Below are 13,638 nucleotides of genomic sequence, written 5' to 3' on the forward strand. Positions count from 1 at the left end.
TTGTTGCGAAAAAAAAAACAAAAACATTTTTGCCACACACACACTGCGAATAAATGGCTCATATTTTTTTTCTCACAATTAAACCCACAAAAAGTTATTAAAAGTTTTGACAATGCACGTCTGGCATATAGAGCCCAGACGTTACATCTCAACTTTGATTCCATAAAATGCTTTTACCATTCATATTTTCCATACATACACCAGATATTTCATACAAGCTGGTGCTAAACATTCAATAGAAACTGATCAATAGAACAGGAAAGCCATACATTATGTAACTGCTGTAAAAAGCAAACAAAAAAACCCCAATAGTAATAATAATAACAGCAATAATACTAAAACTAAAACTAAAAATTATAATGTCTAGCAGATAGGATATAAGCTTTTTTAGACATCTTTTCTGTATGTATTTTATTTATATTAGTTAAAAATCACATGACATTCTGGGTCTATTTGGCATGAATATATTGAACCACTTGGAACCAGCTGTTATTAAATCTCAATGCCAAAAAAAAAAAGGATAATAGAAACACTTCCCAGAACCATTCAACTGGTTGAGTCACAGATCACCGCTCAGTGAGGCTGTGACTCTTTCCACAATGTGGTACTATCTACCCACACTGAACCCACACACTCAGTCTTTTCATTGCTGCACAAAACCACAGCTGGCTATGTACATCACTAGACAGGACATTAGCTCAGGACATTAGACAGATATTTTGCATGTTTGGTAGTGGATTATTATGTAATGATCCCAATGTTATCATAATTGAAACAGACATCCCTTGATTTTTTGTGTGTTTTCCCTCTCAGCTGGGTTTGTGTTGGGTTGGATTAGTTGGCATGCCAACTGTTTCCCCAACACAACGCTTGTGTAACTTCAGTTAATGGGGCAGGGAGGGGCACAGAGAGAAAAAAAAATGTTGCATAAGATTTATGGCTTAAAGTAATACTGATATTGACCAAAGTGCAAATCCCAGATGGACCATTCACGTGTCAGGGAATAAATACAACAAAAATAAATGTGCAGGGTGGGGAATGTGCGTCACAGGAGAAGTAGACCTCTGGCAGCAGGACTCTCCTGGAGTATGGCTCCATTCAGGTTCCCCCCAAATCTCATCATAGGTTCAAAGTGTTGTCATACATCACAAACTGCAGGATTACTCCTACATTGTAGTGATAGTGAGTTTATGAAGGGCTGAGTGTGGGTTATGACGTTACAGATAAAAACAGCAAAAATGAGATGGCTGAACCATTGTGGTTTTGATTTTACTTTGCACTTGTTTGTTCAGCAGATACACTTACAGTGTTTACCCCAGAAAATATACAGGGATTGAGATCTTTAACACAGGACTCATGGTCAAGAGCAAAGAAAATATTATCTCATTATCTCTAACCTTTTTGTTGATACAGCTTGGAAATTTACATTATCTGTATACAGAACGTACACTTTAACAAAATTTAGCAGATGGGAGAAGCAGAGCTATTACAGAGGATCTAATCCTGCCTAATATTATAATACATACAGAAAATGGTGGGGCAAATATCCTGCTTCCTGCAAGGTAAAATGTGTTCCTGATTCTTCTGATGGTTTCAATGGCCTGCTGAAATTGCATTGTGTCTCTAAGGTTACATCCAGTCATCTCTGCTTACAGTCAATACCTCATCTAGACATGAAACATTACATACCCTCACACTGCCAGCCATTGCTCATGCCACAAATAGCATCGGCCAGCTACAGGATGGCAGCATTGTGTTACAATGCCCCCTTTGGCCTCTTATCATTTTCTGCAAGTCATTCAATGTATAGCCAGAATACCTCAGTCTCCATAAGAGAGGCACTGTTTCTGCAGGCAACATTCAATCAGAAAAAAAATCACAATAATCCAATTTATATAAAATATAGCATTAGGTATTTTAATATGATCTCTGCTCCGGAGAACCTGAACAGAGAGTCTTTAAGCAGTACCCAATACGTGAAGACACCCATCCATGTTAGTGTTAGTTATCTAAGAGTTCACAGATCAGTGAGAGTGCTTGTTGGTGATGAAGTAAGCAACAATGAAACAGTCTTTCTTTTTCCACTTGTATGATAACTATTCCTGTAATTACTGGTTTACTCATTCTGATGGTTACAATCCCATCCCCCATCATTTCACGACAATCATTTTCTTGTTTGAGCCTCCTAATACTCTTGCTTGTTTATACCAATCAGTTTGCTGATTAAGTGAACCTTGGCCTCAGCTGGTTCCTGGCCAATGCCTTAGCCTCATCCCTGAGGTCCATGATATCCTGATAGTCTCAGCTGGAGAGAGACCAAAGCTTGCAATCTTATTACACCACTACCATCTTCCCAGCCCCAATCATGGTTTAATTAAAGTATTCAGTCATGGGACAAGAGTCCAAAGAGGGCAAGTGAATTAGTAGCCCTGTCTGGCCCAGGAGCTAGAAGATTTGTACTTTTAATTTGTGTCAGTTATTGAGCTTGGTCTCTGAGACATTTCAGTGACAATACAATGGATGCTTTAAAACTTAAAATTAAAGATTTTTCCTTTCACAATCTACGCTACCATTGATATTATAATACTTAACAGTGGATTAATTCCAGCGTATTAACCTGTGTTAAATCTCTCTAAAAGATGATGTAGTTACAAGGGTGTAACAACACAGTGTAACTACAAAGGGAATAAACATCATGTCGTAAAACAAGTACTTCTATGCAAACCTAAAATGTTGTCACATTGTGATGTGACAATGTTTCCTACTGTTTTCTTTTGTGAAATTGTTATTTTGTGTCTCCCTGAAGTTGATACGTTATATTATTTGACAGCAGAGGTTGAACTGAGTGTTTCCACACCATTTTGTTTCCTGAATTATCCTACTATGTTCAGGTTGTGATAAAATTCTGGGCAGTAGCCAACTGATTGCCCCAAGTAAATGATAATTACATCACCAGATCTGTCTTTGAAACCAAGGTCATTATTGAGTTTCAGTGGTGAAAGATTATATCCTACTTGAAATTTAGATTGCCCTGTATTTGTGTGTCATTGCTGGATTGTTTTGAAGAACAAAAAATCAAAATAGAGATGAAATCAGCAGTGAGTCATTTATCATTTTTATTATAAAGCTAGAATGTACTCATTTCACAAAATCAAATCAGCACAATAACACAAATATGCGTTACTCTGTACAATGTAGCATGTACTGGTTATGTGTGGGAGGCTTAATAGAGCTTAGGTGTAATGTTAGGTTGACGCTAATGCATTTACAAATTGGAGTCCGTGAATAACACCAGCAGATTACCATTGCAGTTACAATTATGTATATTCACATTGTGCTTAAGCTACAGTACACATCCTAATTCACACATAATATATACTGTATGTATAGACAGTGTACAGTTTTCAATATCAAGAACAAAAATGTAATTCACATTTTGATACATGTTATACCATAGAACTGTGCAATGTACTCATTGGTTGTTAAGTTGGAATGGCTTCAATAAAATGATGAGGGTTGTACCCAGATCTAAAAACCGTATTCAGAAATACACAAATAATGGATTAGTAAAATATAAAGAACCCATGTAAATATTATTATTAGTCTTCAAATGTTTATTGTATTACAGCAATTACTCTATGTTAGTATTGTGCTGGTGTGACAAAATGTTTGTTCTTGGGACAGGGGTGCTTGTCAAAAAGTCTCAATAACATAAAGAAAATTCTCACTCAGTGAGGACAGCAACCCAACACATTTCGACATATTGTCTTTGTCAAAGTACATGTTACACAGGTAAGCTTCTCCTTTTCTTTCTTTTTGTTAATGAATAATCAAGAACAGGTGTGCCTATTAAGCCAGGACGTCAAGTATCAAACATATGCATAACATAGCACAAATACATAAATACAACATACACATCACCTATCTATGGTCATAGTAAAATATGCATCCACAATTCAAATATAAATATTGAATTGTCTCACATGAATATAATATAATAATATAGTATAATAATATTATTCCCATGTAAATACATAGGAATTACTATTGAATTGTAGAAAATAGACACGGTTCATTTTACAGGTCCGGTACCATGTAAATACATATGAACGCAGATATGTTGTTGTATAATTATTGTTGTATAATAGTGTTTTTTGTTAACGTCTAATTAGAAATAGTTCATACATTGTTAGGGAGCTGTAAAATGAAGGGTTACCAAATATCCTGTTTGATCTGTGGTGCATAATGTCTATGGTGTTATAGTCTCTATGAGGGAGAGAAAGAGAGCACTAGACACCTGGGCGTAAGTATGTCGGCACAAGAATAATAGGCCTAAAAAGTTGTCCTCCCAGTGTTGCTCACTGTGGATTGGTCAATTGCATGTAACTATCAGATTTGTGTTTTTTTGTGTGATATCGATGCCGTGCACATTCAGACTTAGTTGAAGTGACTGCATGATCTGAGACCTGAAGTCTGTAGCTATATGGCTGGCTGCTGCTGGTGGCAGCAAGGTACAAGACAGTGCAGGTCTACATTCCATTACATGCACAAGCACACTGTCATTGCCAATTTCTCCCATTTCCTCCAACGGACTTTTAGTGTGCATCAGCCCAGTGATAGTGTCATACTTTATAGTGTTACTGAGTGATAGTTTCAAGGTTTAGAAACTCAGTAACAATGCAGCCCTACTTCATAACCTATTGGCTGAAATGGTTACTGGTGTGTCTAGTCATTATACTGTATATTAGCCTATTAGCCCTGCGCAGTGAGCTTTACAAGGTAAACAGAGTGCTGAGTGTTGGACCTCATTACCATGTCAGGCCTTAAGCTGATACTGACTGTCTCTGGTGGGACTTCAGGTTGCTGGCCTATGTCTGCTCACATTTCCCAATCTCTAGCCTCCCCTTAATGTGAGTCAACTCAATAATAATTCAACCTGTTTTTCTTCAAGTGAAAAGCCAATTTGTTGCATAATGGATAAAGAATTACTTTATTTTTGTTTACTGTCAATCACTGCTGCCAGCCATGGTCATGCCACCAAGTATATCGACCTTGGGAAAGACTAACTTTACATTCTATAGATATGTTTATGTTGTTGCTGTGTTGCTGTGTTTCAACACAGAGGACATGAGTGGTCTTCACTAGTCACTGACTGAGGTTTTGGGGTGATGGCAATTGGCTTCTCCAATTTTGTTGGAATTACATCATTGTCTATGTAGAATTTTTTGTCTGACCCATCTCATGATCATTCAAATTGGCAAGAAGCCATTTAAACATCCTTTACCATAGAAATTTCTGATTGGAAATGGATTTAGGGTGCAGAAGACAAAATATAGCTCTTACAAGGTTTTGTTGCAGTAAGGTATAGTGTAGGTTATAGTATATAACCAGTGTTGGCCAGTAACGTGTTATTAGTGTAAGGGATTACAATTTCAAATTCAGTAATCACATTACAGTTACTAATCCCAGTAACGCGCCGTTACTGCGTTACTTAAACCCGAACCCCCTTCAACCTTTTCTTTTCTCTCCTTTGAAATTTTCAAAGGGTTTTTTTTTCCTCCAAATCCCTGTTTGTTTTTGCCCACTTTCTGCAAAGTGGGGAATCACTAGGATCACACAGCAGTTGACGAGCATCAGCAATGGCCAAACCTACATTGCACTTGTTACAAAAGTATGGCATTATAAATTGTTAAATTCACTTGAATGCTTAAGGATATGTACATTTTATCATTACACATTATAGATAAAAATATAGAATTACTCTCAATATGCTTGGCATTGCAACAGCAAAAGCCCTATCACAAATACGTCCTAACCAAGACCTCAAAACTCACAGAGACCCTTGATCAGAGGAACTGAGGGACCCAGCAATACTGTGTTAGATTAGATAAACTTTATTGTTCCCAATACATATATCAACATATATATGTCCAGCCAAGCCTGAGATTAGTGCATGAATCTATGTGTGTGCATTAAAAAGAGCAATGTCAGAGGGGATAAAAGAGTTCCTGGCTGTTACTCCTGGAGATGTGGGCCCAAAGGTGTCGTCCTGAAGATTGTCAGATTGCCAGATTGTTGTTCAGGGGGTACAGTGGGTCAAAGAGGATCTTGTTGGCCTAAGAGAGGGCCCTTTTCTCATAAATGTCACCCAGGCTGTCCTGTATAACACCCAGGATCAATTTTTTTTGGGCGATGTTATGTTCCCAAACCAGCAAAGCACGCAGTATCCAGTCTTTCAGCAGGTTCACATGGAACAAGAGGTGCTTCTTGCGACGGTCAGGCAGGAACAGTTAGGTCACAGGATCCACTTTTTGTGTGATTTCAAAAGGTCTCTGTCACTTGGACATGAGAACACTGTCAGAGGTTGGTAGCAAAGGGAGAACTTTCTGTCCTTCTTAGAATGACTTCCTCCTGGAAACCTTGTCGTAGCTCTGCTTTTGCCTTTGATGCACCTGGGGTAGATGGATGTTGGCAAGCTCCTGAAACTCATCCAGCTTGTTTCTCATATTCAGGATGAGGACACTGCACTGCTGTTCAGGCTTCTGGTATTCCTAGGCCTCCTTCAGAACATTGACAGGACCCAGCACACGATGACAATAAAGGACCTGGAATGGAGAGAAGCCTGTAGATGCCTGTGGGACCTCATGCAAGCCGGAGGAAGGGGAGTGCTCCATAAACTTCCTTAGCATGGGCTTGTTGAATCTCTCCTCAATCTATCTGTGGATGGTAGGGACTGGTCTTCACCCCACAAATGCCCATGCATGATCTAGACCTCCTTGAGCAGCTGTAAAGTGAAATTAGTGCCTTGGTCAGTGATGATCTCTTTGGGGATCCCCATCCTGCAGAACATCTGGATCAAACAGTTGACGATCTGACGGGCCTTGATCTTCTTGAGAGGGAAGGCTTCAGGGTGCAGTTAGTTGGCACTGTGGACATGACTTGCAATACTGCACTGATAATAATGCCCTGCTCAGGAGACCAGATGACCTAACTCAGTGGTTTCAAAGTGTGAGGTACGCCTCCCCTGGTGGGCGCCAGAGTGTTTTTAAGGGAGGCGTAGAAATGCATTTCTCAATTCTCAGAATGAGTGAGAATTTAAAAAAAGAGCTGTAACCAAAAAATACCTGCTTATTCTGTAACAAGAAATAAAAAGTATAATTTTACTTGTTTTCTAAGTTGAACTTACTCATAACGTTAATTCGCAACAGGTGCTTCAACCATTCTGTGGAGGCTGTATTACTTTCTATAAATTCAATAAATGTAGCCTACCCTCCCTTCTTTAGTTAGGCATGCCATATTAATATAGGCCCAAAATGCCAGCCTCTTACAACATTTTGAAGGATGTATAGTGTTAGCTAGCAAGCTGTTAGAAAAATGGAGAGGTTTGTGACACCAGCATTGCCACGGCCTGAGCCTGCTGTGGCAATGGGCAACAAACCGAAGCGTCAGAAATACGATGAAGCATACATCAAGGATCTACCAATACCTCACAACCGCAATGTGTTGTTTGCAAAGAGGTGCTAGCTAAAAATAGCATGAGACCTGCAAAACTTCACTGACATCTCGAAACTAAGCACAATGAACTAGCATCAAAACCAGTGAAACTCATGGTATTACAACGACAAAAGCGGGTAGGTGAAGAATTCAGCAAAGCTAATGTCAAGGCCACTGAGGCTTCATATTGGGTTGCATTACGCATCACCAAAGCAGGTAAACCGCACAATATTGGAGAAATCTTAGTGCTGCCAGCTGACAAAGAAATGTGTTCCATAATGATGGGAGAGACAGCAGGGGCTAAGCTAAACCCTATCACACTATCAGACAATACTGTGGCTAAAAGCATTTCGGACATGGTATTGGATGTGAAGGAGCAAATGCTGGATGGCATTCGGGAGAACGCTTTCTTCACTCTGCAGTTTGATAAATCCACTGATGTGGCCAAATGCGCACAACTGCTTGTATATGTGCGGTACATCAAAGATATGGACATCCATGAGAAATGTTTATTCTGTCATCCCCTGCTCACCCATAGAACTGGTGAGGACATTTTCATTTTCCTTGAATTACTTCATGAGAGAAAATGGCTGCCAAAGTGGTCTCATTACTAGGGTGAAAGAAGTGGCTCTGCTTTTTGGACCTCTTTGGACTCTTTGGACCCATTGCATAATACATCATCAAGCCTTGGCAGTCAAGAGGATGCCGGATGAGCTGCACACTGCCCAAAATGAAGCTGTCCAGATTGTGAACTTGATAAGGCACGCTCCCTAAATGTCCATCTATTCACAATCCCATGCGAGGAAATGGGCACGCAGCACAAACAGCTGCTTTGCACACTGAAGTCTGCTGGCTGTCTTGGGGCAAGGTATCCCACCTCTGTGATTTGTGCTAGGAAGTCCTGCTTTTCCTCTCAAATGCCACGTCTCCACTCCTCCAGCACATGGAAGGCACATGAACTGGGTGGCCAAGCTACCTCTCCAACATCTTTGTTGCATGAAGGCGCACAAGCAGAATGCATCTTTGCAGGTTAAGTGTGTTTTTGGCACATGAGCAGGTCTGGATTTATGAAGAAGCTGGACCTGTGGACTACCCATGTGGAACAGGGATCTGTGGATATGCTACTGACCTTGGAGGACGTCATGCAGCGGGCAGAGTTGTCAGAGGTCGCCATACAACGTGTGGTCACTGAACACCTGAGGGGATTGTGTTGGGAGTCTGCTAATTATTTTGCAGAAGAGAATGTGAAGGACAAGTGGGTTCAAATTCCATTCATGTTCAAACCAGCTTCAAGTGACGGACTGTCCAATCATGAGAAGGAGGCTTTGGCAGAGCTGAACACTGACCAGCAACTGCAGCAGAAGATAATGCAAATATCCATTGGAAACTTTTGGCTGTCTGTTGAGAGCAAATTCTCAGGCCTCACAGAAAAGTACTGAAAAAGCTCCTACCCTTAATTCACATCCACTTACCTGTGTGAGTCAGGATTTTCTGCATTGGCTTTTATCAAGAACATCCCAGCAAACAAGCCCCTGCGGGGCCACTGTAGGTTTTTTGTGGGCAGTGTGGGCTGGGGCAAACCCACTCTAAACCTACAAGGGCACTCTGGTTTTGCACATGCGGGACCCACAGTCTTTTCCCACCTATGGGCAGCCCACAAATACTACACCATACTGGCTTTCTGTGATAGTATTATTAAAACTGGCTACGCACAATCTGCATTTTGACATGACTCAGAGACATTTGAGGTTCTGGATGTAAAGATTTGAAGATGAACACCAATGACAGCCTTTCAAGTAAAATCAATACTTTATTTTTTATTTTTTTATTTTATTTTTTTTTTAATGCATTTTACCACGGCTCTGGTCATGGAGCTTTTTCGAAAGAGGACGAGGCTTTTTCGGTCGGGTAGAATCCATCTCACTTGATCCAGTTCGTTTGCTTGCTTCCATGGCTGCAGTACGCTGTGTTTGCATGCCAATTTGTTTCATATCTGGCAACCCGGGGTGTCGAAATGGGCAGTAGGGGGAGTCACACAGACCAAAACAAAAACAGACGTTCCGCTCCGGAACGGAAATTTCAAAGGAGAACATACTGGCTGTAGCATTGTTGTCGGAGAAGCCAGTATTCAACTTAGCATGTTTCCTTAATATCTGATGACATATCATGGTCATTTTATGATTTAGTAGAGTAAATATATTACATATTGGTCCTTTAATTAATTTATTTCTAATAGGTACTATTTTTTTTTTTTTTTTAATAATTACTAAGCCTCAACAACGGTCACTTGACTCCAGGGTATACACCATAGTGTGAGTATCGCTATTTTCGTCATATTAAATATTGAGAGCATAATTACAGGCCAAATGATTTTGTCACGGGGTCAGACCAGTCATCCTGATTCTTATTGTTCTCCTTTTCCTTCCCTGTCTGTATATTATGTAGTGTGTATGTTTATGTTGGTATGTGAGTGCTTGTCTATGTGGTGTGTGTCTAGGTAATCTCCACCCCATCTGTCTAGAAGCCATGCCTCACCCTTGGTTACCAGCTGTTTGTGATGATTAATTAGTTCAGGGGTATATATACCTGACCTTGTGCCTTTGTTCCCTGCTGGATTGTCTGGTGTGATGTACGAACTAGCTTTCTTGCTATTTGACTATTTCTGTCAGTTTGGTTTCTGTCATTCTGCCTGCCTTGATTTTTGGATTAGTTTTTTTGTCATCTTGTTTTGATTGTTTTTTTGTACCATTTATTTCAACAGCTAGTAAATTCTTCTACAAGAACTTCTGTTTCCTGTGTCTGCATTTGGGTCCCTGTCTGGTCTGCCCGTTACAGTACAATCCAGCCAGCATGGACCCAGCAGACATGACTCAGCTTCGCACTGCCATCTCAGCTCAAGGATCTGCTCTCGGCCGCCATGAACAACTCCTGGACCAGGTTGCTGGAGGATTACAGGAATTGTCTATTCGCCTGGACCAAACACTGGCCGAACTCCTGGATCGGCTTCAGGTCGTTGCCCCGGAACCTGCTCCTTCTCCCACCGTTACTGGCTCTGAAGTTCCCAACCCCACCACACCACAGACTCCGGCACACCATGACTACTGGATACGCCTCAACAAGGATGCAGACATGGCTGAAGAAGGTTTAAAGCATCAGGGCAGACACATGGAGAGTATGGGAGGAGAAATTGCTAAGATGTTTGTGAAGCACTGCCCAGATCCAGAGCTTGCATCTGTGTTTAAAAACAAGCAGATACATGAATGGACATCAAAAGAAATACAGGAGAGGATAGATGAATATCAGCGGTCTTCTGTGAGAGTGCACATGCCTAAGACTCATGCAACAGCACTGTTTTGCAATGAAGCACGTACAGAGCCTCACAATACATATAGCATGGAGACATGCTACCATATCTCCCTCCCTTACCACAGAATCAACAACAGACTCTCTCTCCTCTGCCACAGTACCAGAGGCCCTCGTCCTCTTCCGTACCACAGAGCCAGCTGCCTCCGAGTCAACAGCATGGCAGTGATGCTATGCTCGGTGAGATGATGTCAATGCTCAAGGAGCTTCGAACTAAAGTGCAGGTTGGAGATGGAAGGCCCCCCTTGTGGCATGGCAGCGGACAAGTTCGGGACCAGGCCTATCCTATCCATGAAACGAGCTGTCAGGTCTGTAATGATGAAAGCCTCACTACAGAGTCCCACTGTCGTTCTGCCCGTCTCTCTTTCGTATGCTTCAAGTTCGGTCATACAAGGCACTCATGTCCCAGTAGGACCTCAGCCCGTGACAATGTGCAGGGAAACTAAATGACCTGTGCTTTGAGGGAGGCCGCATGGGTCATGTAGTAATCTCCCACATACATGATGCTGCAGGGCTATACAACAATGTTAAGGATTTGGATGAGTCAGAGACTGTTATCGTTCAAAACACACAAAAAGTCAGGAGCAGTGACAGTCTATTTTACACTCCTGTTGCAGCTGGAAACAGAGTGACTCTTGGTGCCATGTTAGATAGCGGTTCGATGACCTGCTCATTGAATGAAGAAGCACAGAAGAAGCTTATTGAAGCTGGTATTGTTGATCTGAGCAGTCAGGAGGTGACCAACGTCGTTTTCATCGGATGTGGTGGTGTTCATGTGAAGCCTAAATCAGTGGTGAATCTCGAGATGGAAGTCTATGGATGTAGATTATCAGTCCCCACTTTCGTTGTGGAGAATCAACAGGATGATTTGATCATTGGCTCAAATGTCATCAGGCATTTAGTCCGTCAGTTCAAGACAGATGCAAGCTACTGGGAAGCCGTGTCGACGTCTGGCTCAGGTAACCAAGAACTTGAACAGTTCCTCTCTCGCTGCCCTAGAACGTTGGTCTGATGTCGAGGTCCCGGACAAGGAAGGTACAGTCAGATGCAACAGAGCTATCATCTTGCCGGCTGGCAGTGAGTATCTGGTGTGGGGGAAACTTCCTAAAAATGTGAGGATATCTCCAGGCAGTACTGTCGTGACTGAGCCAACCTCTTCTCACTCTGCACCCAGGGGCATCATGGTTGCCAGGGTGGTGACACCTCTCTGGGGTGACAGATGGGTTCCACTCAAGATCCTTAACATCTCAGACAGCCCTGTTACCCTGTGGAGGAACGCCAAGCTCACTGATGTCTACACCTGTCTTGCGCTGGAGGATATGGAGGTCCCAGAGCTCAAGAGCTCTCACCAGGCTACATCTGTTGAGCCTGCTGGAACATCAGCTCCGACAGGGAATGTCAAGGCCGTGCAGGAGAGACTGGAGCGTGTCGGCCTGGGAGACCTGGACCTCGAGTCTTGTGATGTGTCAGCAGATTAGCAAAGCAAGTTGGCTGATCTTGTGATCAAATATGAGGACATCTTCTCTCGCCATCATCTGGACTGCGGTGAGGCCAAGGGGTTTGTGCATAGGATTCGGCTCACAGACAAGAGGCCATTCTGTCAGCCCTGTGCCGCCCGCTGAATACCAAAAGCTCCACCAGGTTCTTAATGAGATGGAAGAGAAAGAAATAATCAGAAGGTCTGCCAGCGAGTTTGCCTCTCCTCTTGTCCTTGTATGGAAAAAAAAGGCAACTTGCGGGTGTGCACAGACTTCCGATGGCTCAACAAACAAACACTGAAGGACGCTCATCCTCTGCCGCACCAAGCTGACTGCTTAGCTGCCCTGGGTGGAAATGCATTTTTCAGTACGATGGATCTGACATCTGGCTTTTATAATATGCCACTGCATGAAGAGGACCGCAAGTACTCTGCATTCACGACACCCATGGGTTTATATGAGCACAACCGTCTCCCTCAGGGCTTGTGCAACAGCCCAGCCAGCTTCATGAGGATGATGACCTGCATATTCGGAGACCAGAACTTTCTCAGCCTGTTGTGTTACCTCGATGACTTGCTGGTCTTCCCACCAACTGAGGAGTTAGCTGGACGGCTGGAGATGGTTTTCAGTCACCTTCACCAACACAACCTGAAATTGGCCCCGAGGAAGTGTTGGCTGCTCAGGAGGTCCATGAAATTCCTTGGGCACATCATTGATGAGTCTGGCGTGTCCACAGACCCTGCCAAAGTCGAGGCTGTCAGCAAAATGACCACTGCAGATGTAATGGAGCCTGATGGAGTCACCCCGTCTCAGTCTCGTGTCAGATCATTTCTGGGAATGGTAAACTATTACCAGCACTTTGTGTCCAGCTGTTGGGATGAGGTTGCTTCGATACCCTTACAGTGAGCTCCTCGTGAAAGCAACCCCTGACTCTTCTGAGGCCTTCAGTGTGCCATAGTCTTGGAGACAAGCCACTCAAAAAGTGCTCAAGCTTTCAGCACCACGGAGAGCAGCTTTCATTTCGCTGGAGGCCTGGATGTCAACTAGTTCACTTTGAATCGCTGCTTCGTCCAACAGCATCACCTTCTTCACGATAGTGGAGAATTCTCTGCCTGGGCTGATCGTGAATGGGTCATGCTCAAATTCAGTGACATCCCTGGAAATGGCGAAGTCATCAAATCTGGCAGAGAAATTCTCCCTCAGTTGTGTGATGAATTTCTTCATATTCTCTGTGACGTTGTTCACACCCACTGTCTTCAGTGTGTTGAAGTGCAGCAGCCTCCCTGATAACAAATCTGCGTGG

This window comes from Centroberyx affinis, unplaced genomic scaffold, assembly GCF_046629955.1.
Source record: "Centroberyx affinis isolate AG114_WGS23_722 - 3 ecotype Tasmania unplaced genomic scaffold, CSIRO-AGI_Caff_v1 ptg001787l_1, whole genome shotgun sequence".
Taxonomy (NCBI): domain Eukaryota; kingdom Metazoa; phylum Chordata; class Actinopteri; order Beryciformes; family Berycidae; genus Centroberyx; species Centroberyx affinis.